Here is a 26,670-nt window from a genome sequence, read left to right as displayed (position 1 = left end):
TATGAACTGATTTTTTTATTTTTTATTTCATAAATTGTATTTTGCGAGCGCCGGGCATGGTAATTCTTCAGCGCTAGTAACTGTCCAGGGTGCTGAAAGAGTTACCGCTGATCAGTGCAGCCATTAACTCTTTCAGCACCCTGTACAGTGACTAGCGCTGAACAACCCTGCTCTTTCAGCACCCTGAACAGTACCATGCTCGGTGCTCAGAAACACGGAGCGCATACGGGAGTGCACACGGAAATCACACGGTCGCTAATACGGGTCCACGGACCCGTCAAAAATGGCCGTGAAAACGGTGATGGAAGTGTGCACGAGGCCTAAGTGTCCTCTTCTGGAGAAAGAACACAGGTAAAGATGTTTGTATTACTCTGCATGCTACAAGATGCTCCTTAATTCATATTTTTCAAATCTTCTATGAGAAGATCCTCATTCTCAATATAAGAAGTTGAATTTGAGGAGGACGGAATTTCCTCTCCTTCCATCTCTGTAAAAAGACTGGAAGGCAACATTTTGTGTGAAGGAGATTCTTCTTCTATCATAACAGTATTCTCCGGGGACATAGTGCAGGAACACGGTGTCTCTACAGCTTCTTCTATCACTGCACAAGTTGACATATTGCTAAAAGTAGCATTCTCTTCTTCCATAACTGAAGAAATGCTTGCAGGCGCAGCCACCTGGCTGGATGATGCCGTTTGTGCAAGTATTTGATGAGAAGCTTCTATGTGTAGTTCAGGTATTTCTTGGATTTCAACATCACATCCCTGGTTGGATTGTGGCTTCTTAAAGTAGTCTAGTATCACTTTTTTCTTTATCTTTTCCTCTTCTTCAAGCTCTCTTTTTTTCTTGCGTTTTTGAAAGCCAGATTTATGGTGGTACATTTTTTTGGGTTTCAATAATTATTAACCAAGAGAAAAATCTATATATTTTTTCTAGAAAAGCAAGATTGGCGAAACACTGCTTGCTATCTGTAATAGCTCCAAAACTTTTAATGATGAGTAGTGATAGAAGACAATTGAAAAGGGGTACTTAATTTGCTATAGAGAAAATAAATTGTTAAATAGTTAAAAAATCTTCACCAAGGAAGGAAAATTAAAACTGTGTGAAATAACAATGAAATTAAACTAGTAGAACTTCTGAACAAAATGAAATATATTAACTCACAAACCTGTACTAAAGTCCTGATAAATCACTGCTAAAATAAGGGTACAAGACAAATGTCAGTTCATACTACATATGTACACTACTAACAATATCAACTGTTATTTATACTAACTACTACTATGACCAACCGACCATCTAATATGTTTGGTTGCATCCCGAGAAGGGTCGTGCATGTGGAATTTCAATGTGCCCAATCCTTTGTTCGCAAATAGAAAAGCCATTACCAGGAGTCTGACACCGGCTTTCTCACATATCTTTGCTGAAAACACAGGCACACTTGGCTGAGCATGCATGTGTGTGGGGAAGTCTAGGGAAATAGCTGTCGGCCGAACGATTGCTGTCTCAAGTGTAAGGCCGGCTTAAGTCTGCCCAATCCTACAGAGATGCCAGAGCTAAATGTTAAATAGTGCTGACGCTATCGTCATGGCTGCTCCAGAAGTGGAATCCCTGGCCGGAGCGCTGCCGACACTCTATAGGAAGCCCCTGTCTAGGAGGTGACGTAACAACCATTGTAGCAGCCGCAGATACTATTGAATGCTATGGCAGAGCAGGGAGGTATCTCCCCGCTCTGCCAATTACTACGCTACAGAATCCCAGGCAGAGTGCTAGTAGTGCTCTTCCCAGGAGTACAGGTCTGGGGTTGCCCCTGACATCACTGTCCATATATGGACAGTGATGCCAGAAGTAGAGAAGGATTCCCAGGCAGAGAGCTAGAAGCGGCTCTGCTCCAGGACTCCGTCTCTGGGTAAGTCCCCGACATCACTGTCCATATATGGACAGTGATGTGAGGAGTAGAGCAGTGCCCCAGACAGAGTGCTAGTAGCGCTCTGCCCGGGACTTTGGCTCTGGGATTGCCCCTGACATCACTATCCATATATGGACAGTGATGTCAGGGGCTTCCCCTGAGACAGAGTCCCGGAGCAGAGTCTTTACTAGCGCTGTGCTTGGGACTCCAGCTCTGCTCCATATGGACAGTGATGTCAGGAGCAGAGCAGTGTCTCAAGCAGAGTGCTAATAGCGCTCTGCCTGGGACTATGGCTCTGGGGTTGCCCCTGACTACACTGTACGTATATGGACAGTGACGTCAGGGGCTTCTCCTGAAGCGGAATCCCCGGCCAGAGTGTCGGCTCCCACTCCTAGAGGGAGCCCCAAAGGCTGTGTGGCACTACCAGGTAGGGGTACTAGGGGGGGCTGTGTGGCACTACCAGGTAGGGGGCTGTGTAGCACTACCTGGGAGGGGGGCTGTGTGGCAATACCTGGGAGGGGTGCTGTGTGACACTACCTGGGAGGGGGGCTGTGTGGCACTACCTAGGAGGGGGGCTGTGCGGCACTACCAGGGAGGGGGGCTGTGTGGCACTACCAGGAAGGGGGCTGTGTGGCACTTTACTGCCACCGTGAGTTCCCCCACAAATGGGCCCACTAAGTCTGTGTCGGCCAAGGGTCCACATAAACCTTGAGCTGGCCCTGGTGCTGAGATCACATATTGCCTAAGGGTTGAAAAGCTAAAAAAGTAAAAAGGGGGCTTTGTTCGAGGATTTTACAGCAATTCTGTACTTTTGACAAAAGTTAATTTGTTATACATGGGAGAGTAAGATTATTGAAAGCTACTACTTTTGTCGGTTTTAGTCGAAAGACATTCAACTACATCTTAAAAAAACCAATATATAGGCATTAATTCCTTTTTCTGCAAATTTAATGAACATAATACTTAAAGGGGTTTCCCCGTCCCTAAAAATTGATGGCCATCAATACCTGATGGGTCGGGGTCCAACTACCGGGATCCCCGCCAATCAGTTGTTTTGAAGGGTGTGCAGCACTGGTACAAGTGCTGCTTTCCCTTATTTCTACTTGCTCACTGTTAATCGTCGACACAGATCTAGCACAATTCAGAGTATTGCAGCCTTCTCACATTCATTTCAATGTGAGAAGGCTGCAATATTGTGAATCGCCGCTACATCAGCGTCGACGATTCACAGTGAGCAAGAAGAAATAAGGGGAAGCAGCGCTTGTATGAGTGCTGCACTCCCTTCAAAACAGCTGATCGGCGGGGGTCTTGATAGTTGGACCCCGACCGATCAGAAAGCATTGCCTGCGAGTCTGAGGCATGCCCCCACCTCCTTCACTGCTCTCAGAAGGACAAGCACCGATGATGTCAGCACCATGTCCATCTCTTCTGACAGTTCCCCTGTTGGGTTCTTAACAGATGTTCCGGCTGCAGCAACATCCTAACTGACAGCGCGTCAGTGGGGGACGGAAGAAGACAGCGCCAGGGTTGTCATGAATCAGCTTCTGTATGTAAGTATATCACATTGTATGCTAGTAACGGTCTATATATGTTTTATTGTCTGTGTTTTTTTTAAAGGTTTCCGTGTCTTGGATTACGTTGGATTGTCGTGGGATCTAATTTTTACAGATAAAATGGTCAAAGCGGGCTGTAGGGGGCGGGGGGGGGGGGGTTTATTTAAATAAAGTGTTTTTTATTTTTTTTCAACTGTGTAACTGCGCTAGTAATCGAGGCGTCTGACTGACACCTCCCCATTACAATCGCTAGGGCTTGGTGTCAGACAGTGGTGTGCTATGTCCACCTTTGGCTGACACTAACCCCTCCAATTACCTTGGTACTCAATGCACCAGGGGTACTGGGAAGAGGCGAGAACCATCAGGAGTGGCCCAACCAACGTAATGGGCGGCCGTAGGCTGGTGCTTGTAGGATGGGAAAGGACTAATAGCCATGGACCTTTCCATCTGGATAATCAGACTGCAGCTATTGATTTTCTCCACGTTTTTTTTTTTAATATATATATATATTTTTATTTATATATTTTATTTATGTGGGGTCCTCCTATTTCTCTATCCAGCCAAGAAAAACCAACAACCGCAGTCTGAAATTCTCAGGATGGGAAGGTCCAAGGCTATTGGTTCCTTCCCATTCTAAAAACACCAGCCTGCGGCCGTCCCAGGGTCCACCCAACACATTAGATGGGCCGCTCCTGAAAAAAAAAAAACACAGATAAAAAAACATATAAGACCGTTACAAGCATACAATGATATATTACATACAGAATATGATTCATGCCAATCCTGGCGCTGTCTTCCTCCGTCCTTCACTGACTCGCTGTCAGTGAGGATGTTGCTGCAGCTGAAGCCCCTGCCAAGATTCCAGCAGGAGAAGTGTCAGAAGAGATGGACGCAGATCTGACATCATCGGTGCTTGTCCTTCCGAGAGCAGTGAAGGAGGTGGGGGCATGTCTCAGACTTTCAGACAACGCTCTCCACATGCAAGTCTGAGACAGTAGCAGCCATCTTGGATCCTGGACAACTGGGGCCAGAACGCGCAAACCGAGCCGGAAGCAAGAAAGTGAGGCCAGCAGGTAGGTTAACAATAATTTTACAGTGTTTAATTCTGTTTTTTCTTTTTTGTGTTCACAAGAACGAGGGTCCCAAGCCCCCAGATCCTCCTCTCTGTACCCCTCGCAGTGAGGGGGACATTGAATTGAGCGGCGGTCGGGCGTGCACACTTCCATTTCTATCAAAGTGTATGGGAATGACAGAAACAGCAGAGTACAAGCTCCGCCTGCATGGAAGTGCAAGTTTTATTTTACTCAAAATGCCCAAAATGTAAGGCTGGGATCACACCTGCATTCAGCTTTCCGTTATTCTGCTCCGTCAGAGGAGCAGAACAACGGAAAAATAAGAAGCGCCTGTTCCGTTGCACAACGGACAACACTGCCGCCAACTAAACCCACTGACTTTAATGGGTTTTGTCCGATTTCTGTTGGGGTGTCTGTGGTTTTAACTAAAACAATAGGGCAGCATGCTGCCCTACTGTATCCGGTATTCTTGGTCAGATCTGCAACGGAGCCTCCAATGCAGATGTGAACAAGGCCTAACAAAAAAGTTTTGTATTTTTTTAAGCTGGCTTCGTGAGGCATGTCCGCTGTGGAATTTCTACAGGTAAAAAAAAGTTTAGACTTACACCGGCCGTAGTCTAGACGAGGCGTCTCTCTCTTCTGAACGTAGCCCAGCCTCCTGGGATGACGCTGTGGAACATGTGACCGCTGCAGCAGTCACATGGGATGAAACGTCATGACAGGCGGCCGGGCTGCGCTAAGAATAGTGGATAGCGTCGCCCACACTACGGCCGGGTTACGTCTAAACTTTTTTATAAATTTCAAATAAAAAAAATACCTATTTTTTTCCCATTTGTGATTTCTGAGGCAGAATCGCAGCATTTCCGCAACGGAGGAGCAGCAAATCCGTAGCATAAATTGACATGCTGCGGCTTAAGAAACCACGCTGCAGGTCAATTTTCTTTGCTGTGTGTGCATGAGATTTGTTCAAATCTCATCCACTTTGCTGCTACTGTTATACGCTGCAGATTTTCCGTAATTAAATTTGTTGAATAAAATCTGCAGTGTTCATGGCTAGTATGTTCCTACCCTAATAATAAGGCCCAGTTCACACAGAGTTTTTTGGCCTTGATTTTGACTTGGAAACTGCATCGGAATCAGCGCCAAAAAACTTCCAAAACCGCCTCCCATTGATTTCATCTGAAATCAATGGGAGCCAGTTGCAGAAAAAAAGAAAAGCAGCATGTCCTTTCTTGCCGCAGTTCCACCTCTGACCTCCCATCGAAATCAATGGGAGGCAGAAAAAGCATTTTTCGCCGCGTTTTTTGTCCACGGTCCTCAATCGCCGCAGGCGAAAAACATAGCAAAAAAGGCGGCTTGAAAGTGTGGGCAGGTCAAAATCTGCCTCAAAATTCTAGAAAGAATTTTGAGGCAGTTATTTTCTGCCTTCAAAATACTCAGTGTGAACAGGGCCTAATACTTAATCAGCACTTTCAGACACTTTACTTACTGTGTCAGAAGAGCTGCTGGCTCCCACTCCAGTCCACATTGTCCCACAACCTTGTCAGGCGATGAATTCACCACAGGTCTTCCAGGTCCAGTCGTCCACCTCCAGGCTCTAGCAAATGGCGGGGATCGGAGAACGCCCGCCGCCGCGCTACAGATTGACTCGTGCCCCTCTCCTTATGCAGCTACGCTCTTACATTTAGAAGGAGGCGGAGGTGAGTAAAAGGGAGGGGGGACGTACTCTGCAGACAGCAGAGGAGCGAGCGGTCGGGTGATTTGGTGAGTACACGCGGATGTGGGCGGGTTCATGCGAGTGTGCGTGGGTTTGCACGAGTGCGCGGGGGTGGGGGGTGTTTGACGGCCGGTCCCCCATGATGAGAGGCGCAGAGCAGCATCACAAAATAAGGGGGGAGGGGGGCCCGCAGCTCACGACTTTACTTTACACATTGCAGGGGCCTGTTTTTTTCTACCAAAGGCAAGTGGCGGCAGTGGCGAGGCCCCCTTTCAGTTAGGTTTCGTCCGGGCCCCTTACAACAGTACCCCCTAGTACTGCCCTGATGGCGGCCCTGCTGGTCTGACCTGATCGACAGTTTATTGGTGTAGAAAATGTCACACGCTTTATAAAAGTGGTGCAAATCAGACCACACCTCCAAACTGAAAATTGTTTGCTACAAGTAAAACATGCAAGAAAATTAAAAAAAGGCAGACACATGGGTCACAAGAGCAAATGAGTTCTCAATAGAGAAAAATGCTTTCCAAATACCTTCCTGTTAAGCTTTGGGACTGGATACACAAGATAACTTCTGAGGCATAGTGTTAGTGGTGTGTCACCAATATGGCCTAACTGTTTCTGTGGAATAATAAATTACTACACTCAGGGTTGGCTCCAGATAGTCCCCGCGTCTACACCATCCTTGGCTTGGCAATAATAAAGAAAGCTTATCCAAGGCCTCAAAACTGCTAAAAGAGCTATATAGGCAAAGGGAGGTCATTGCAAACAAAACTATATTTAATTTCCTCCCAGTGCCGTAATTGGAAGTACGACTAAGGAGGGCACTCGATGTTCAAGTGCTCCTGCACTGCACGCCGCCAGCCCTGCCCCTCTCCTCTTAGTGACGGCTCTAGTGGTCTCCTGATTGGCCGCTAGAGCCGTCATTTAGAGCAGTGAGTGGCATTTGCGACCACCACACCAGTGGAATAAAATGTTGGTTTCTCTGTCAAAAGGCATATTTGTTTACAATGCCCTTCCCTATATCACTCTGTCAGCAGTTTTGAGTCCTCAGAACTACTGACAGTTTCTCTTTAACTACAATGGTATGCAGAATAGCTATGTCATTTCAGTATAGCACCTAAGCTGTGGTGCCAGTCTAGGCAATGACTGCATTTTATATTACACTGCATAGCAAACACAGTTAGCTATTTTTATATTAGCGCTTCCATTTAATTTGACTCTGAAAATAGTTATTATGGAAACAGCCGTGGGATGCTTAAAGCCACGGGTATTCACGTATTCTTGATTTCTCTGACATGATATTGCCCCTTTTAAGTGGTTGCCTGGGGGTTTGGGATACTGGAAGAACACACTTTTGTTTAATGGTGAAAGTCAAACACGTCTGTTCTACTCCTTATCTGTAACACAAAATCATCTTACAGTGTCCTGCTGGAATGTATATATTGCGATATTTACACCGTTGCATAGTTACCTAGGTTGATAAAAGACACATGTCCATCAAGTTCAACCTTTTGCGATTGCTATCCATATATAGATAATGCTATCAAATCCAGCAACATATAGAAAAGGCCAGGCACACACTTGTGTTTTTGGGACACATTTTTCACCTAATTATTTATTTCAGTGAAATACAAACACAGATCCAGTAAGAAAAATGAAGGCTGCGCTGTGCTATCTGGCCAAAAGTATGTGGACACCTGAATATCACATCTATATGAGCTTGTTGGACATTAAATTTAAAAAAAATAAGGGTGTTATTTGGAGTTGGGCCCCTATTAGTGCCTATAACAGCTTCCATTTTACTGGGATGGTATTTCAGAAGATTTTGAAGTTTGTCTGAGGGAATTTGTGCCCATTCAACCAAAAGAGTATTTGTGAGTTCAGGCACTGATGTTGGACGAAAAGTTCTGGCTCACAATCGACATTCCAACTCCTCCCAAAATCGTCTGATGGGGCTGAGACCAGCGCTCTTTGCAGACCACTCAAGTTCCTCTGCACTAAACTCGTCAAATGGTAATGTGTGGTTCCCAAATGGTGGTAGTGTAGGACAGGCTTGTTGCATCAAACATGATATGAAACAGGCAGTTATTGTCAAAACTCAAATTTTTATATGACCACTGCCTATGGTGCACACGGCACAGCAAGTATTCTCAGGACTTCTTAATATGAGAAGCAACAGTCTTTGATACAATTCAGGCAAGTGGATGATGGCTGGCTTGATCTGTGTGGCAGACAAAGACCAGGGAGCCCCTCCCTGCTACAGGGATTGGTCCAGCGATACAGGACACAAATAACTGACTGCTTATTGGCTGTCCACATGAGAAGACTCCTGCCTGTACCAACCACTGCTCACAAGACTCACGAGCAGTATCACGGGGCAGGTACATGCCTGTGACATGCAACCCATTCCAGGACCAAGTCTTGGCCCAATGACAGTGCTGTTGGTTTCACAGGAGCACGTCACAGCTCTCTGACTCTCCCCACATCGCAGCAGCTCTCCAACTCTTATCACTAGAACAGTCCAGGTTCGCTTCAACTTTTCCACCCGAACACTGAACAACAAATAGCTGGACGTCCGCAGTTTTATGCATTAGACACTGCGCCCAGGGTGACAATGCGGCGTAGCCATGCTGCACATTATCAGCCTGTTATGGTGCAGCAAATACAGTCAAAATAGCGTACAACCTGTCGCCAATAGTTTTAGGTGTTTACGCGAGACAACCTTCATACCACCTGTACAAGAAATAGCCACAACGTTACAGTGCAAACAAAAGAGGCCGGACTCAGGCTACAAGCCGTGGGGGAAGGCCAGCATGACAGAGTTTGGAGGGAGGTGTCATGACTATGGGGTATGTAGACCTACTGGGCCGCTCCACCGTAGCGAAGTAGCAGCTGGCCAAACAAGAGTCAATGATAATCTTTAGGGCAAGAGTACCTGGATAGAAGACTTGGCAGACACATGGCTTGGCAGACGCTTTACTTGGCACAAACACTTGACACAGATGTAGTGTAGTTGTCTGGACCCTGGGGCCGGCAGGGTTGAACTAAATACAATTACTGGATACGGGAAACGGGATACAGGATACGGCAAAACAGACAACAGGATGAAGCTAAGGAACCATTTGCAGAACAAACATGGGTACACACAACAACGCTCAGGCAAAGTGGAAGTGAGCAGAGTCCTTTTTAAAGTCCAGGGTGAGTTGGGATTGGGTAGGGACAATTTTACTGGTGCGCACGCTGGCCCTTTGAGACCAGGAATGAGTGCGCACCATATGGGAACCAGTGGGGAGATGCAGTCGCATGTGCTGGCGTCTCTGGGGAGGGAGACGCTGGCAAGTTCTGAGTGTCCTGCGGTGGTGGCTGCCGGTAAGTAGGGAATGCGGACATAACAGGAGGGAAGTTAATAAGAGAAGATAGGGTGGGGTAAGGGGCATAATTAGTGAGGGAAGGAGAGAGGGGGCTTAAGAACCCTCTTCCCGGGCTTTTCCAGTCAGAGCGCAGAGGAGCTGTGGAGAGTGAGGAGCCGCGATATCGTACCCACCAGTAGTAAAGGATGGTGTCTGTGAGAGAGATCCTGGAGCAGCTGCGCGCTGCTGCTGGTGTCTTTGGCCAGGACTGGCTACAAAGGTTGGGATCCTGAGGTCCATTGCGGATGTTGCGGAAGGTGTCTGGGTCCTTGTAAGCAGTGGCCCCCTCCCCTGTCTCCGGCTCAGCGCCCGTCTAAGCGGGTGCAGCCCCCAGAGCGCCTTAGCCCTGACAATTTTCTACAGAGTCCGGGCGCCACGGCCTACAGCCTATGGCAGTCGGTCCTGGTCTGGGAGCAATCCTTTCTGCAGCCGGACTCTGCAGAGTTGGTGGGGCCTTCTCCCTAGCACATGGGACCCACTCCTGCCTCCCGTCGTCCACAGTCATTTATGGCGGCTGATCCCTCCCACGATGCTCCGGTTGGGGGATCCACCAGTGCGGTATCGGTGCCATCCAGAGGGCGGCCTGATTCTTTCCGCCACCCGCGTCACGCGGCCGGACAGCCAGTAGATGATGATGGGTGGCATGCGACTGGCTCCGCCGTATTAGTAAACCCAGAGGTGCGTGCACCTTTGGCCCTCTCGCTACACACTCCCTACTCAATCCTGGACAGCAGGCGGGATGATTTGGCCTGCCATGATGTCCGCTCTGGACTTGGGCTTGGACTTAGATTTGGACTACAATGATGTTGACGCACATCATGAGGAACGACTTGTGGATCAAAGTCCTCTGGCTGGTAGGATCACAGCACCTGCGCAGTCTGGTGAGTCCCTGTCTATGTCTTGTTCGTTGCCCACTATTTTTAGGTCACCTGGATTAGTAAGTGAGTCGGTAGTTTTGCACACTGTGGTCCGGGATAGGGGGTGGCGGGGTTTCAGCGGGGAGGGCTTACCTGAACTATTGGGTGGTATAGGGGAGTTGTCGGCTCATAGTGAGAGATCAGGGTGGGGGTGTAGCCCGTCACCTGTGCCGGCATGACTTGGTGCTTATTTGTCCACGGCGGTTAGTGAGGGTGTGGTTTCCCGGGACGCTAGGTGTGTCGGTTTCTGCACTGAGGAGGTAGATGGGTGCGGTTGGACGATAAGGCCAAAGGTGAGGTGTATATCTGCTTCGAGGGCCCCTTGGGTTCCCACTTGAAGCAGAAAGTGAGGGATAAGATCTGGAAGGACGAATATGTTGAGATCTTTTCCATTCTATCGTTGGAGAAATTTAACCTTGACAAAGCTAAACGGGTGGAAAGCAAAAAGAAGAGGAAAAAAAGCAGAGGTATCGGTTTATCCCTCAGGCGAAGACCCCTCAAAATTGTTCGGGTTTGTTATGTTATATGGATGCCATAAGGGAGGCTCACAGGCTGTACGGCGGTCAGACCTGGCTGCGGTACGACAAGCAGTTTAGGTAGCAGAAAGCAGTTTGTCCATCGATCCGGTTGGATCAAAAACACATAGGGCTGTGGCTTCGGGTCATGGCCCTGGTGCGTATTGGGCAGTCATTTCCTGGGGGGAGGGGCGGGACCTTCGGCCAACCTGAACAAGCTGGTCATAGGGCTCTATCGGAAAATCCGGTTTGTGCTGGCAATTTAATGAGGGCCAGTGAAAATTCCGTGCCGGGTACAAATTCAAGCACTCCTGTTCTGTCTGCGGGGGCGCATCCCATGGGTCTGCAAAATGTTTCAAAAGAGGTAAGGCAAAAGGGGGTTATGGTACTGGCCAAGGGGGTGTCGCCGGTGAGTTTGGACGCGATACTCCCATATCTAAATAGATTCCCTGCTAGGGCCCAGGAGGAAACGTTGACATTGGGGTTCAGAGTTGGTTTCCGCATACCAGGCCCTGAACATGAGGTTCCATTTTTGGTTCGAAATTTAAAATCGGCACACCAATCCCGTTAGTGGTGTCTGCTAAATTTTCAAAGGAAGTCATTTTGGATAGGACGGCGGGGCCGTTTTTGTCACTGACGTTCTCTTGCCTGGTAGATTCCCCTTTGGGTGTGGTCCCCAAGAAGGAAACTAGTAAGTTCCGGTTAATTCATCACTTGTCACATCCAAGGGGGTTGTCGGTTAATGATGGCACTAATCCAGAGTTGTGCTCTGTGGTTTAAACTTCCATTGATGCGGCAATTGAGTGGGTTCATCAGCGTGGCAGGGGGGCCTTTAAGGCCAAGACAGATATTGAGTCTGCTTTTCGCCTCTTCCCGATTCACCTCGAGAGCATCCGTCTCTTGGGCTGTTTTTGGGATGAGCTCACTGTGTTAATCGGTGCCTGCCTATGGGCTGTTCCATCTCATGCGCCTAATTTGAGGCTTTTGGTTCATTCTTGGAACGGGTGGTGTGTGAAGTGTCAGTTGTCCCGTTACTCATTTATTACTTGATTTTTTGTGCATTGGCCCTGCTGGCTTCTCTGTTTGCCTTAATTTACTAATGACCATGGAATGGGTTGCAACCCATTTTGGTGTTTCTTTGGCCCTGGAAAAAACTGAAGGCCTTAAGTCCTGTATGAATTACCTGGGGATTATGTTTGACAGATAAGATGGAGTGCAGACTGCCCCTCGACAAGTTGGGGTATTTGCGAGACAGGGTTATCCGGGCCCAGCGGTTGCATAAGATCCCGCTTAGGGAGTTACAGTCCCTACAAGGTAAGCTTAATTTTGCTTGAAGGGGTATGCCGATGGGGAGGGTGTTCTCTCGGCGGTTGGCTAGTGCTACGGCGGGGGATTCGGGCCCCCCACCATTTTGTCTGTTTGACCAGGTATCACAGAGATGATTTGGGCGTGTGGGTTAAATTTCTCAGCCTTTATAACGGGCAGTCCCTTGTGATGGCGACGGTGGTCGATAGCTATGATTGGGAATTATACACTGACGTGACAGGTGGAGTGGGTTTCGGGCATACTGTCAGGGACAATCGTGTGCCTCCAGTTGGCCTGCGGCTTGGGTTGACTCGGGTTTAGTGCAGAACATAGCTTTGCTCGAGCTTTTTCTAATTGTGGTGGTGGTTGCAATATGGACGGAAAAGTTTAAAGACAGGAAAGTCCGCTTCCACTGTGATAACTTGGGAGTGTCACGGCACGGGGTGTGGACCAACTGGGCCATACCGCGTAGCGGGATAGCAGCTGGCCAAACAGGTACAATGCAATGTCTATAGTCCAGAAAGGGTACCTGAGGCAATGTAGACAGTAGTGGTGGATTCAGGCTAAGACAGGTGCCAGAACGAGCTTGATCTCTGAGGAGAGAGGAGTGTTTTGGGTGTGGTGCACTGTGCTTGGAGCAACTACCGTCCCGGGGACTCTGCCTTTTTCACCTGCCCAGGTTTATTACACCTGCCTGGGCTAGCAGAGTGCCCCGAGGGGGGGCTCCATCTGGAGATGGAGTCCCGGTCCTCCACCCTCTGGAGAAGGCCGGTGGGGGGTGGAGGGACATCCCAGCCAGCTGGGAAAGTGGAGCCAGCCCTGGGGGAGAGAAGGACATCTCGAGGCAGTAACAGCGTGGCCTCGTCCTCTCCCAGGGTTGGGGCATCGCAGCATGCCGTGAGGAGAGGAGGAGAAGGACAACTGGGAATGGATCAACAAGGCTGCAGGGACCCGTCCGAGTGGGGGTCACTGAGGCCAGGAAAAGACGCCGCCACGTTTGGCTCCCGCCTGGTGGCCCACATGGAGGAGTACAAAGATCTGGGGAGGTCCCTGCAGCGAATCCGCGGCGACCTGACCGTGGCCCGGCAGAGGGCAGCCAAGTCATCAGGCAGCATGCGGGTGAAGTTCGCTGCACAGGTCCGTGCCCTGCTAAGGGAAGTGAAGGAGGTGGAGGACCGGAGGGGAACAATAATGGCCGAAGTGGGAGTCTTCGCCGAAAAGCTAAAAAATGAAGACAGATTCCAGGCGATGGCTGACGCAAGCCAGAGAGGGAAGAAGCAGCAGGAAGAGGCAGCTGAGACCACCATGGAGACCAGCATGGAGGTCACCCCTGACACGCCGGTGCCGGTCCCTGACAGTGAGTCGGACTCTGAGGCACAGTGCAAGTCAGGGGAGCTCACGGTGAGCGAGAAGATCTCTCCCAACATGGCACGCCTGCCAGAGTCCAGTTCCGGGTCGGAGGGAGAGCATCCCCCCCGGGATACTAACACAGATCCGGGATCAGGAGTCCCCCGTGTCTCTGGAGAACTTCAGCTTCGGCACAGATCTGCCACCGGAGGAGGAAGTACGAAGTGCGGCAGCAGAGAAGCACAGAAGGAAGAAGCTGAGACAGAAGCAGAGGGAGGAGAGACGGCTAAAACAAGAGGTGAGGCTCGTATATGTTCATGGTCACTCCGGGTCAGAAGACATTGTGGCCCAGAGTGCAGGTCCCGCAAGCCCCCCAGCCCCGGCTTCTGCAGTGGAGTCGGGGCGGGAAAGCGGGAAGATTGAAGTGAGGATGGGCAAAATGGCGCCGGAAGCTACTCACAGTGAAGTGGGCGGCACTGGCAGCCGGAGAGCAGCAGGGGGCGTGGTCCCAGACCCGGCTGACGGCGAGCCCCGAAGACCGGTGGGCGGTGTGAGCCATGCATCGGAGGAGGGGACGGACCAGAAGTCGGCTGCAGCGCGGTCCCGTGGGTTGGGTGCCTGTAACGTGGCCGGTCCTGTCACACAGGGACCGGCCGGCGTGATAGGTCTGCAGGCACCCGATGCCTCGGATATGGGCGGAGTCAGAGCCTCTGCAAGGGGCGGAGCCAGCCACTCCGGAGCGGAGGAGGGGAGTGGCCTGGCAAGAATAAGTGCAGAACGGCCGCTGCAAAGCAGCCCTGCAAAAGAAAAAGCAAATGAAGTCACCGAAGGCAATATAGTTAAAGAGGCTCTGTCACCAGATTTTGCAGCCCCTATCTGCTATTGTAGCAGATAGGCGCTGCAATGTAGATTACAGTAACGTTTTTATTTTTAAAAAACGAGCATTTTTGGCCAAGTTATGACCATTTTTGTAGTTATGCAAATGAGGCTTGCAAAAGTCCAAGTGGGTGTATTTAAAAGTAAAAGTCCAAGTGGGCGTGTATTATGTGCGTACATCGGGGCGTTTTTAATACTTTTACTAGCTGGGCGTTCTGATGAGAAGTATAATCCACTTCTCTTCAGAACGCCCAGCTTCTGGCAGTGCAGATCTGTGACGTCACTCACAGGTCCTGCATCGTGTCGGACACATCGGCACCAGAGGCTTCAGTTGATTCTGCAGCAGCATCGGCGTTAGCAGGTAAGTCGATGTAGCTACTTACCTGCAAACGCCGATGCTGCTGCAGAATCAACTGTAGCCTCTGGTGCCGGTGTCCTCGCTCGTCTGACACGATGCAGGACCTGTGAGTGACAACACAGCGTGATCTCTCGAGAACACGGCTGTGTCTGCACTGCCAGAAGCTGGGCGTTGTGAAGAGAAGTGGATGATACTTCTCATCAGAGCGCCCAGCTAGTAAAGTATTAAAAACGCCCCGATGTACGCACCTAATACACGCCCACTTGGACTTTTACTTTTAAACACACCCACTTGGACTTTTGCAAGCCTCATTTGCATAACTACAAAAATGGTCATAACTTGGCCAAAAATGCTCGTTTTTTTAAAATAAAAACGTTACTGTAATCTACATTGCAGCGCCTATCTGCTGCAATAGCAGATAGGGGCTGCAAAATCTGGTGACAGAGCCTCTTTAATAAAGAAAGTAAAAATAAAGATAAGAATAAAAATATTTCTGCAAGTAAAGAAATGTCTTTTCCTGCCCTGGCAAGCGATATGGACACCGATGATGCGGAGGGTCGCATTGAGGTGCCGCTTATGTCATCTGGCGGCCCCTCCATAGCTGCACCTGATGATGCAGAGGTGGGGCTTGGGGTCAGGGCAGGGAAAGCAACGGAAAAGCAAAAAAATAAAGAACCTGGCTTGGCCAAGAGAATGGTAGGATCGCGGGTGAATGTATCAGCCAGTGATGTGGGGCAGCCTGGTGCTCCTCTCCCCAGTGCCCTAAGCAAGACTTATGCCGGGGTAGTGGGGGGACCACAGGCCCACCCATCCTCGTCCTCTTGCCCTGGGGAAGGTCACTTGCAACAGCGCCTCCTGCAGGCCTTAAGGGAGGGGAAGCAGTCCCTACTTGTAGGGGGTGTGCAGAGGGACCTATCTTTCTGGATAGGTACGGGTTGGAGGCCTTCCGAGAGAAAAGAGGGGATCAGTGGTCACTCCCAACAACCGGGCAGGCTGTGGTCAGGAGGAATGTGGTCCGTCTCCGGTGGCGCGGCAATGAGATCTGTCCCCCCAGAAAGACGGTGGTGGAGCTGCTGCTGGGGATGGGCTTCAGGGCACGTGACATCTTTGCCCTGATACATGCTCATGGCTCAGCTGAGTTTGACATCAGCTTTGTTCAACCAGGAGGCCTGGAGGTCTTCTGGGGGAATTATGAGCTGGTGAAGGACTAGCCCGGCTGGCGGGATTTTGCTGCACAAGCAATATCCCACCAGAATGGTCTCAAGAAGGTGACCGTTCTCACCCATAACGAGTCACTTTCTTGTGTTGACATCATGACCTGGTTAAGTCGGTTTAGAGAGGTAGCGGAGATGCCCAGGAAAAATCTGGATGAGTTTGGCATCTGGTCGGGGGCCTGGACGTTTATGGTGAAACTTAAGCGTCTGGGGCAAACTGTGTCCCACATTCCATCCTCTGCTTTCCTTGGGAGGGATTGCATCCTGGTCTTTTACCAGGGAAAGCCGAGGCTGTGTCACCGGTGTGGCGACCCCTCACACTTGAGTGTGGCCTGCATGGTGCAGAAATGCGCTCACTGTGGGGGGTAGGTCATCTAGCTGCATCGTGTGACCAGATTAGGTGTCACCTGTGTGATGACTTAGGTCACCTATTCAGTAGGTGTCCTTGCTCCGTGGTCAATGCTGTCGCCAAGCCTGCAGGAGAAGAGAGTGGGGTGGCTCCTGTGGGTGAGGAGGCATGCAGAGATGGCGGGGCAAAAGGCAAGTGAAGACATCAAGGAAAGGGCTCCAGCCTTCCTACCATCGAAGGCTGGAGAAGAGGCAAAAGGAGAGGGAGCTGAGGGAAGCCCAGGTAACTGGGGGGACCTCTGGCCCGAACCCGGAGCCTGCCCTGGAGACGGATGCCCTTGGGGACGCTAAACTCGATGAGGAGGTCAGGAGGATCCAGAGGGAGCAAGTGGCTGAGGACTCTCAATCCTCCAATATGAAAGTGTTGGTGAGGAAGAGAGGGTACAGCCTAAAAAAACATCTGGGACACAGGATAAGATCTTGAGGGGGCCAAAGTCATCTGGCCAAGCCCCAGCCACAGAAGGTAAAATCTGCACCCCTCTGGTGCTCTCCCTCAACCGCTACCAAGCCCACATGGATCTTCCAGCTCATCAGCAAAGTGAGGAGGAGGGTGAGGTAGGGGTCTCAGGGGGTGCTGGGCCCCTTCCCCCGAGAGGTACAAAGGCCTCTGGGGCAGGGGTCAACCTGAGACAAGGGGACAAGGATGGGAGTGTGAGTGAGGGGGGGGGGGAGGTCCGCCAGGAGGAGATGGACTCCACTACCTCCAAAAAAAGAACTAAAGAGAAAGGGTCTGGAGGGTCCACTTCAGATCATGACAGGAGAGGGAAGAAGAAAGTCGTCTAATTTTATCATCCAGGATGGCGGTACTCACACCGTTTACGCTGGCTTCCATTAATGTCGCCAGCATTAAGTCAGATATGGCTAAATTTGCAGCCTTTGATTTTCTCAGCCGAGTTGAAGCTGACGTTTTGTTTTTGCAAGATACCAGACTCTCACTTTTGGCAGATGTCGTAAAAGCCAGGAGGGATTGGCGACGTGGACCCTCCTACTGGTCTCTTGCGGCTGAGCCATATAGCGGTGTGGCGGTTCTTTTCACCGCACCGGTAAAATGCCGACGGATGATAGAATTAGAAATGGGGAGGTGCCTGATTTTAGATGTTCTCATGAAGGGACAAGAGTTAAGGCTAATTAACATCTATGGTCCCCAAAGAATGTGGGACCGAAAAAGTCTCTTTATGAGGATTAAGCCTTTCCTTTTTTCTAGTCGACAGGTCATCTTTGGAGGGGATTTTAACACTGTCGTTAGACCCCGTGATAGAGGAGGTTCCAAAGATAGACTGGGCTATGATAGCGTGGCCTTAAATAGCATAGCTAGCGAGGCTCGCCTGGTGGATATCCACATTAGGCATACCCCAGGTCACCCCGGGTTCACCTATCAAAGAGGTAGTTGTAGGTCTAGGATAGACAGGTTTTTTTTGAAGGAGGAAGCCATCTCTTCACCAGTGTTGAGGTGGAATTCTCCGACCACTGTATGATTCTGTTTTCTCTGGACATTGCAGAATCCCTCCGGATGGGACGAGGTAAATGGAAGCTGAATTCCACTCTCCTGGAAGAAGCAGAGATAAGACAGGCCTTTGAGGATTTTCTTCAGGACCAGGTACCTTTGTTGGATCTAGGTGGCACTAAGTCAGAGTGGTGGGAATTGTTCAAATATCGGGTGGCAGGATTTTTCTGCTGGCTTTCAGGCCTCAGGTCCATGAGCAGGTACCACCTGTATCAGGAACTGAGTAGGAAACTTGAACGTCTGGTCTCGGCCGGAGGTAGCCAGGTGGAGATCTCCGGGGTGAAAGCGTTGCTCGAGAGGTGTCAGTATGATAGGCACGTATCTTTGGTTCTTGAGAGGGATTTCGGGAGGTACCGCTCGCCCGACCCCTACAGGAACTGTAAGATGTCAGTGAGTCGTAAAATAGTGACTGGACTAATAGACAGTACAGCGTCCCTGAGAAGATCCAAGTCAGGGATTCTGGAGATCGTTAGATCCTTCTACTCTCACCTTTTGGGTAAGCAGGATCCAGACCGAGAGGAGATGTCGGCTTTCCTGGCTGAAACTGTTCCTGAGCAAGGAGAGGATTCCTCTCTTAATGTTTTGATAGATCCAATCAAAGAAGAGGAAGTAATGCTGGCGATTGACGGGCTAGGTCTGCAAAAAATCGCCACGGCCGGATGGCTTAACATCCGGATTCTATAAGACCTTTAAAGGAACCCTAGTTCCCCTCTTAACATCGGTGTTTAATGAGTGTCTATCCTCGGGCACTCTGCAGAGGTCAATGAGGAGGTCAGCTTTGATTGTTCTATCAAAGGGTAAGGATTCGACTCGTATTGGGAATTGGCGTCCCATAGCGCTCCTCAATATGGACAGAAAGGTTCTCGCCAAGGTGCTGTTTAATCGGTTGGTGAAATATGCACCCCGGCTCCTTTTACCTGTCCAGCATTGTTCCGTTCCAGGCCGCAGCACATTTAGTGCTGTCCTCAGTGTCAGAGAGGCAGTGGAGCGGGGAAATTCTGGCCAGTGGAAGGGGTACATCCTGTCCTTGGACCAGGCCAAAGCGTTTGACCGGGTGAATCATGCGTATCTATGGTCGGTCCTTCTGAGGTATGGCCTGCCGGGTGGGTTTGGCAATTTGCTCCAGACATTATACGCTGGGGCAGAGACTTTTGCACTGGTTAACGGTTGGGTTGGAACCCCCTTTGAGGTTGGGTCTGGTGTCCGCCAGAGCTGTCCTCTGAGTCCCTTGATATATGTGTACGCGATTGACCCTTTTCTTAGAAGGGTTGACCGTGGACCATTGGAGCGGGCATCTGGGTCCAAGATTAACCGTGACAAGTGTGAGAGTCTCTAGCTGGGAGGAGATCCTAGTTTTGGTCTCCTGGACACCCTTCCTGAGCCTCAGGGGTCTGCAAAGATCTTAGGAGTGGAATTTGGCCCGGGTGATTATCCCAAGAAAAACTGGGATGGCAGGCTAAACTTAGTTGCACAGAAGGTCGGCCAATGGAAGGGTTGGTCCTTAACCCTCAGAGAAAGGGTTCATTTGGCCAAAGCTTACCTGATGCCCATGTTGCTCTACCTTGGCAGTGTGTGCATCTTGCCAGAACCTCTCTTGGCTCGGGTCTATAGTCTGTTCTTCCAACTGTTGTGGGGGAGCAGGCTTAACCTAATTAAGAGAGAAGTCACGTATCTACCACGGAGACTAGGAGGGTTAGGTATGGTTAACCCAGTGGCGTTCCTAGTGAACACTTTTATTAAGATTAATCTAGCAAACCTCGGACAAGAGAGGGCTCCTTGGTGGATTCTCTCCTGCAGGGAGTGGTTTCAGCCATTCTTCCAGGAATGGGAGAGAGGAGACCAAGTGAAAGACCTGCGTACACCCCACGGGCATCTCCCGGCTTATGCCGCCCTGGTTTTGAAGATGGTGCGCCAGTGGGGTCTAGAGGTGTGGGAGATCGGGACCATGCCGAGAAAATTTCTCGACAGAAGGGTTCTGATGACCCACTTCCAGAAGCCCCTGGCACTCAAAGACTGCCCAAGTAGTGACCTCGGGGAGGGATTAAAACTTTTAAATTCAGTGAGGGATCTGGCTTGGTGCTGCTTCCATGGGAGACTGTACGAAAGGGGCAATCTGAAGTACAGAAACACTGATGACAGAGGATGTCCTCGGGAGGAATGTAGCAATACACTGGAGAGTATTGAACATTTCCTTCTTCATTGCCCCTTTAATGCAGAGGTATATAAAAGGGTGGGTACCTCCATCGGATGGCCCGGCTTAGCCAACCTCTCCTATGCCGGGTGGGCTTATGGGATATTCAGAGACCTAGGTGGTAGGGACCGTAACACTTCCATTTTAGTTAGCATAGTGGTTAGGCACTTTACTTGGAATGCACGGTGTTTAGTATCTACGAAGAGCAAAATCCTCCGGGTTGATGAGGTCGTAGGGAATATCATCGGTGACCTGGTGAAGGTGCGTTCTTTGGAGGTCGATAGACTGGGAGCACCCAAAGCCTCTTGCTTATGGAGGGGCTTTTCATTTAGGGTGCGTTAGGGTATCGGCCTTCAGGGGGGGGCTCATCCGGCTTGTCTGGGGGGGGGTTCACCCTCGTTTCGGCACATAAAATGAAGCGATAGGGAGAATAATAAGGAAAGGAGGGTAAGTTTAGGGCTAGATTAAATGTAGGGTAAGAGAAGGGACAGTAATAGGGGAGAGCGATAGGGGAAGCGTTAGGGAATGTGTCGGCGTGGGTGGACCCTGGCCTTGGGGGGGGGGGGTCGGGTGGGTCTCCTGTCTCCTTCCTTCTGGTGGTAGGCTGGATTAGTGCACTTCAGGTTTTTGTTTTTTGATACATAAAGGCAGTATAAAGGTTTGCAGGAGCCGAACCTGGTGCTTTCGGGTTTTGGTGTTTTGTTGCTATGAATATGTGAGGGATAGTGAAAGGGGTTTAGAAAGGTTGGGTGGGGGAATTGTGGGGAGTTGGGAGGGGGGTGGTTTTTCTTTTCCTACTCAGGCCCGGACTATGCAGAACATGAGAGGACTTGGGGCGAGGGTCTGAGTGGGAGGTTTAGGGTGAGGTGGTGGAGGCCAACACCAGGACTAAGCGGACATGAGAGGACATGGGGTGGGGTGTTGGCCTGGTGTGGTGATGGGTTAGTTTAGATATTGTTGTGATTTATGTTATGTATTAGTCATGTTATGTTTTTCTATTTTTCTAATAAAACAAAGAGTTTCAGGCTAAGATGAGGCTCTGAGAGTTTACAGACACCCGGCAGGGTGTGACACAATAGATGCAGCAGAAGACACAACACGAATCTAACTCTTGACGGCACAGAGGCACGGTAGCACGGGATACAGGGTACAGGCAGCAGGAACGGGTAACACTGGGAACTGGAAACACTAGGAGACCATTTGCAATGACAAACTTTAGGTAACACAACAACGCTCAGCCAATGATCAAGAGGGCAGAGCCCCTTTTATAGTCCAGCAGTATTCTGGGCTAATTGCAGATTTTCTGCAACTGTGCGGGCACGCGCGCCCTGCGTGAGACAGTGTCCCGACCAGGAAGTGAGTTCCGGCGTCTCTCAGGAACGAGATGCCACCGAGAACTCACACGTCCATGGCCGCGGCCATCAGAGGGTAAGTCAGGACGACGGTCCGCGGCCATAGATGTTACAGGGAGTTGTGATGGCCATCAATAATGTCTTGGCCTCGTCCCCTCCGGTGGTGCGACTATTGCGTCAGTTGGTTTTGAGGTGTCTTTCCATTAATGCCCGGATAGAAGCTGTGCATGTCCCCGGGGTGATGAACTCAATTGCCGATTCTCTTTCTCGCTTACAGTGTCATTGATTCCAGAAATTGATTGGTTCTGTGATTTCAGTGGTTGGTTCCGTGTCCTCCTCAATTATGGCAGCTGGTCTGCAAACGGCAGTACAAGTGATTCATTCCACACTGGTTCCGAGTACGTGAATGGGAGAGCTGGTTGACTGGACTGGGAGATTTGTTAGTGAATGGTGACAGAGCAGTAGCTTTATTGGGTTTTCTGGGGTATGTCTCAGTGGAGGGCGGGTCGTTGGCAAAAGTTAACCGATTCGTGGCAGCCTTGGCGTTTGGTTTTAAACTTCATTGACTCTCTGATGTCACAAAAGATTTCTTAGTGGGCCAGGCCCTGAAGGGGTATAGGAGAGGTAGGGTGCAGCCAGATAGGCGATGGCCAGTGTCTTTTCAACTGTTGGAGCGTTTGGGTGTTGCGTTGGGGTCAGTTTGTAGATCGTCTACAAAGAATTGGTTGCTCCTAGTACGAAGCGGGTGGGTGGTTTAATGATGGAGGATATTATAGTTTGGAAAGAACAAGTTGAAAACTGGATTCGGTGTTCTAAAACGGATCAAATAGGGTGAGGTAAGTGGGTGGTGCTGAGAGTGGTTCCTAGTACACGTATGTGTCCGGTTGCCCACATTTTGGCTTATTGGTTGTGTTGGTCAAAAGGGATAGACCCTTTGTTGTGACATGCTGATGGTTACATTTTGTCCCGATACCAATTTGCGGTGATTTTTCGTAGGTGTTTGGACCATTTGGGTTTGGATAATTATGGTTTCGCCCCCACTCTTTTCGCATTGGGGCCACTATAGTAGCGGCTATTTGGGGCTTGGACCTGATATAGTCAAATGCATTGGGAGGTGGGAATCTAGGCGTTTCAAGTCGTATGTTCGTCCTCATCTTGTGTGAGTCTGTAAGTCACTAATGTTGTTTGGGTTGCGGCTTGTGTGGGGAGCTAATGTGCTATTTGAAGCCTGACTAATCCCCCCTCCTCTCTTTTTGTTTTTCTCACTGTGTTGCTTTGTGTGGTTTAAATGCGGCTCCTAGTCTCGTATGGATCTTGGGCCACTCTTATGTCCATTGGGGTGCAGTACGGGTGGACATCCAACCGAATGGCAGCTAGTTGGGCGTTTTGCGACAAGTAGCCATCCTGAGATGACTGGGAGATAGAGGTATGACGTGGTTTCATCTGTATGCTCAGCTTGACCGGACGTGTTAGTCTTACATGTGGTGGGTAATGACTTGGGGGTGAGCCCTTCCAGGAAACTTATCAGGGATATTTAATTCGATCTGCTTTGCCTCTGGTCCTTGTTCCCTGGTGTGTCTGTCGTATGGTCCGATATTGTCTCGCATAAGACTAGGCGGACGGCATGTTCAGTTGAATGTCTTAACAAGTCTTAATAGGGCGGTATCCGCTTTTGTTTGCCACAATGGGGGTTTTTGCATGCAGCATTTTGATTTGGAGGATGGGCATGGCAATTACTGGTTGGCTGATGGTGTACATCTGACTGCAGTGGATATTGACCTATGGGCCCTAGCTTTACAGGACGGAATTGAGCATACACTGGCTGCGTGGGATAGCTCACATACATGAGGTGTCAAAGCATGCTCACTTTGGCGGGGTCAGGGATCCTTGGAGTTGGTGAAAATTGTTGGGGGCTTTATCGTGGGTATGGTCCCCTCCAAATTATACGGTATTTCTGTACTTGATCTGGCTGTTTGGGCTCCTGCAGAGTGGTGTCCTGGGGAGCGGGTGGAGGTTTCAAATGACCATCTATAATTGGTTATGGTGCCCCTAAGCCAGTGTTGAACGGCTAGGGGTAAATACAGGTTTGAATCAAGAACCTGTGCCAGATTTCTGTAGCTCCAAGGATCCCCTCTGTTTTTGATGGTTTACAGTTCAAATGTTTACATTATTTTGCATTTGTGTATATATATATATATATATATATATATATATATATATATATATATATATATGCTATCTATTTTGTATGCAAATAAAATGGCTGGTGTGGCCAGAATTATCCAAAGAATTACTGTTACTGGCTATTATTCAAGGGAGGCTTTATATTAAGGGAAGGATAAGTAAATGTGGCCATTTTGGTGGGTGTTAAGAAAGACAATCATTTTACAGACGTAATGAACTCTACAATACTAAAGTCAAGAGAGGCCGGATGCAAGCAGTGGGGGAAGACATGAAAGTGTTTGGAGGCAGGGAAGTTAATAGGAGGAGATAGGGTGGGGTAAGTGGCGTAGTTAGTGATGAAGGGTTTCGGGGGGGGGGGGGCTTAAGAACCCTCTTCCCAGGCTTTTCCAGTCAGAGCACAGAGGAGTCGTGGAGAGTCCCGCCCGCCCGACCTAATTTTGGTCAGAGGTTGTACGTCTTGATGGTGTTTTGTTTTTTTCTGTCTCCTCATTTTCTACGTGTTTTTTTTTGTATATCTCTTTTTCAGGTACGTATTGGCTTGTGATTTTCTTCCAGTTGTTACGGAGTCATGGAAGCATCATTTGGCGGATCAGGGATCCTTGGAGTTGGTGAAGATTGTTGGGGGGATCATTCTGAGTATGGTCCCCTCCAAATGATATGGTATTTCTTTACTTGATCTGGCTGTTTGGGCTCATGTAGGGTGGTGTCCCGGGGAATGGGTGGAGGTTTTAAATGACCATCTATAATTGGTCATGGTGCCCCTGAGCTGGTGTTGAACGGCTAGGGGTAAATTTAGGTTTGAGTTAAGAACTGTTGACAGATTTTTGAAGCTCCAAGGATCCCCTCAGTTTTTGATGGTTTACAGTTCAAATGTTTACAATATTTTGCATTTGTTTATATATATGTTATCTATTTTGTATGTTAACCACTTAATGACCGGGCCTGAAAAAACCTTAAAGAGGCTCTGTCAGCACATTATAAGTGGCCTACCTTGTACATAATGTGATCGGCGCTGTAATGTAGATTACAGTAGTGTTTTTAATTTAGAAAAATGATCATTTTTGACAGAGTTATGACCTATTTTAGCTTTATGCTAATGAGTTTCTTAATGGACAACTGGGCGTGTTTTACTTTTTGACAAAGTGGGCATTGTGGAAAGAAGTGTATGACGCTGACCAATCAGCATCATACACTTCTCCCCATTCATTTACACAGCACATAGTAATCTTACTAGATCACTAGGTGCAGCCACATACAAACACATTAACGTTACTCAAATGTCCTAACAGTGAATATACATTACCTCCAGCCAGGATGTGATGTCTATTCACAATCCTGACACTTTGCTAACATTTGTGTGAGATTTACAGCAAGGCAAGTGTAATCTCGTTTTAAATGACAGTTTATAGCGTAATCTCGCTTGCCTTGCTGTAAATCTCACACAAACGTTAGCGAAGTGTCAGGATTGTGAATAGACATCACGTCCTGGCTGGATCATTTTTCTAAATAAAAAACACTGCTGTAATCTACATTACAGCGCCGACCACATTATGTACAAGATAGGCCACTTATAATGTGGTGACAGAGCCTCTTTAATAACCAGCTACAGTTTTCAGTTTTTGCCTCTCTGCCTTTCAGCAGCCATAACTTTTTAATTTTTTCATTGACATGGCTGTATGAGGCCTTGTTTTATGCGAGAGAAATAGTATTTTTTTTCCACGCAGTTTGGGGGTAGAATTTTTTTTTTTACCGCGTGAATACAGGAAAAAGGAATTCTCTGCATTGTTTTTCTTGTTTATTTTTTATCCCGTTCATGATTCACGCTAACTAACCTGTTAAATTAATTTGTCAGGTTCTTACGGTCGTGTAGATACCTAATATGTGTAGGTTTTTTTGTTTTCATGTAATGTGGGGGCAATAAAATATATTTTATGCAAAATAATGACCTTTTTTTGGGGACTTTTTTTATTTACTTTTTTGTTACTTTTTTTTTTAATCCCATCAAGGGATAACTTTATTTATAACTTTATTTTTTACTTATAATGTATTAGCATACTCCTGTATGCTAATACATTACCCTGTGTCACTATGACAAAGGCTGCTATTAGGGCAGCACATAGTGTGCCCGAACAACAGGCAAACGAAACAGACAGCCCTGGGGTTCTTTGTAGGTCCCCAGGGCTGACTGCAGAGGGATTCCCCGGTGTTTGATCGCATCACCGGAATCCCGGTGATGCGATCAAAGAGGGGAATTCAAATTGATCATGCTGCGGTCACGGACTGCGGCGTTAAAAGGGTTAAACAGCTGGGGTCCGAATGTTTTCCGACCCCAGCTGTGTTCAGGAGGCTGCTCTGAGATCACACGAGCGCTCATCAGCCTCATCTACAGCGACGCCAAAAGACGTTGTTGTAGACTGGGGACCTGCACCGCCTGACGTCAAAAGACGGTGGGCAGTCGGGAAGGAGTTAATAAAATGTCTGCTGTGGCCAGAATTATCCAAAAATTACTGTTTCTGGCTATTATTCAAGGGAGGCTTTATATTAAGGGAAGGATAAGTACATAGCACAGTTGTAAAAAGGCATATGTCCATCAATTTCAACCAAGGGATGGGAAAAAGGGAATGGATAAATATGGCCATTTTAGATGGGTTAAGAAAGAGAATCATTTTACAGATATATGGAACTCTACAATACTAAAGTCATGTTATATAACAGTACAATAAAACAAATACACAAGCTGGATTGGCTACCTAAGTGCAACAGGCCAGACATGCCTCTCCTCCTTTGGTATGTCACCTAGAGGAGAAAATTAGAAAGCAAACAGCACCATGTAAAAG

The sequence above is a fragment of the Rhinoderma darwinii genome, chromosome 8 (genome assembly GCF_050947455.1).
Source record: "Rhinoderma darwinii isolate aRhiDar2 chromosome 8, aRhiDar2.hap1, whole genome shotgun sequence".
NCBI classification, from domain to species: domain Eukaryota; kingdom Metazoa; phylum Chordata; class Amphibia; order Anura; family Rhinodermatidae; genus Rhinoderma; species Rhinoderma darwinii.
This window is presented reverse-complemented; position numbering follows the sequence as displayed.